The 1,917-nt window shown below is 50.0% G+C and overlaps 2 non-coding genes across 2 annotated transcripts in view; both read left to right on the top strand.

The window, feature by feature from the left end:
* Nucleotides 1-1,107: 1,107 nt before the first annotated feature.
* Nucleotides 1,108-1,262, top strand: LOC131292176 (5.8S ribosomal RNA). Its single transcript, XR_009189866.1, has one exon. It is a non-coding gene; the product is annotated as a 5.8S ribosomal RNA (ribosomal RNA).
* Nucleotides 1,263-1,749: 487 nt separating this feature from the next.
* The window catches only part of LOC131292174 (large subunit ribosomal RNA), a 4,087-nt gene continuing 3,919 nt past the window's right edge, over nt 1,750-1,917 (top strand). The window contains exon 1 of the ribosomal RNA XR_009189864.1: nt 1,750-1,917. This exon is cut by the window's right edge and continues 3,919 nt beyond it. This is a non-coding gene — a ribosomal RNA (large subunit ribosomal RNA).

The following is a 1,917-nucleotide window of genomic DNA, read 5'->3' as shown; positions in this document are numbered from 1 at the left end:
AAGTCATCACTTGGGCATGCTCGATAGCCAACCTCATGACATTAACCTAGTAGAGCATGCGAAAACCAATATATATGTAAACGATGCCTCCCTAGTTCAGCGCTTCAACCAAGTGATGACTTCAGAATGGCTAAATCAAATCGGTTCAAACCATACCATCGGTATCCTATTGAAACACACAAGTCGATATCAAACCTCATGATTGTGTAGTCCTCCACTGGTCCACGCCGCTTCGGCCGTCCTGGGTAAAATGGAACATTCCAGCTTGCCCTATGTGGAAGAGGGCACATTACTCAATACTGTGGTGTGAAGTATAAAGTTCAGTTCTCCCCTGGTCCACGCTGCTTCGGCGGTCCTGGGTAAGATAGTTCATTCTAGCTTGCCCTATGTGGAAGAGGACACTTCATACTTCGTCTCTAAGCGGCGGCTTGACTCCTCCCTACGGGGAACGGGTTTACGCGCACAGCGGCGGCTTACGCACTATGGCAGTCATGGATGCCTTACGTTTCTATGAAAAGTGTGTTCCTCCCCTGGTCCACGCTGCTTCGGCAGTCCTGGGTAAGATAGTTAGTTCTAGCTTGCCCTATGTGGAAGAGGACACGTAGACTTACTGTGGTGTGAAGTATAAAGTTCAGTTCTCCCCTGGTCCACGCCGCTTCGGCCGTCCTGGGTAAAATGGATTCATCCAGCTTGCCCTATGTGGAATGAGGACACTTTATGCTTCGTCTCTAAGCGGCGGCTTGCTCCTCCCTACGGGGAACGGGTATACGCGCACAGCGGCGGCTTACGTTATGGCAGTCATGGATGCCTTACGTTTCCATGAAAAGTGTGTTCCTCCCCTGGTCCACGCTGCTTCGGCAGTCCTGGGTAAGATAGTTAGTTCTAGCTTGCCCTATGTGGAAGAGGACACGTAGACTTACTGTGGTGTGAAGTATAAGGTTCAGTTCTCCCCTGGTCCACGCCGCTTCGGCCGTCCTGGGTAAAATGGATTCATCCAGCTTGCCCTATGTGGAATGAGGACACTTTATGCTTCGTCTCTAAGCGGCGGCTTGCTCCTCCCTACGGGGAACGGGTATACGCGCACAGCGGCGGCTTACGCAAGTTAGTCACCCTCGGCAGTGGATCACTCGGCTCATGGATCGATGAAGACCGCAGCTAACTGCGCGTCATAATGTGAACTGCAGGACACATGAACATTGATAAGTTGAACGCATATTGCACGTCGTGGGAACCTACCATGATGTACAGATGACTGAGCGCTTATATTTGAGAAATGTATCGCATACATTTAACTACGCCGTGACACCCGTCACGAGACGTGCACCATGATGTTAACTAGGGTCGCGACGACCCGCTAGCATTAAAGAACCCGTGGTTTACAATATACTGGCATTGGAATTCGAAGTATTTAGAGCGTCCGTGTTCCCGCGTGAGGCGGAAGTACGAGGAGAAGGCGTGCTTGTGGTGTCTGTGGTGGTGTTTACTGATGTCTAGCTTCAGCTTATTTATTTATTTAAATAGAAGCGAAGATGTCAAAGTAGCGTCGAAGCAGCAGCGGTAGCACAAATGATTCAAGTATGGAAGTTGACCAAAGGAACACAAACAAACTAGCGTATGGGCAATGGAAGGTATCAGTGAGTTAAACCACACGCGGGCTAACAGCCCGTTAACCGAGTCCAACGGTACATATTGGACATTGAAACAAAGTAGTCGCAAGCCAGATGTGACGATAACAACCGCAAGGTACATAAGCCTCAGTTCATGTGTGACAACCCCCTGAATTTAAGCATATTAATAAGGGGAGGAAAAGAAACCAACCGGGATTCCCTGAGTAGCTGCGAGCGAAACGGGAGAAGCTCAGCACGTAGGGGTGGCGGCCTGTCCGTCTATCCGATTCCGTGTACTGGTGCGTCTCAC

Source organism: Anopheles ziemanni (genome assembly GCF_943734765.1).
Source record: "Anopheles ziemanni chromosome X unlocalized genomic scaffold, idAnoZiCoDA_A2_x.2 X_unloc_37, whole genome shotgun sequence".
NCBI classification, from domain to species: domain Eukaryota; kingdom Metazoa; phylum Arthropoda; class Insecta; order Diptera; family Culicidae; genus Anopheles; species Anopheles ziemanni.
This window is presented reverse-complemented; position numbering and strand designations above follow the sequence as displayed.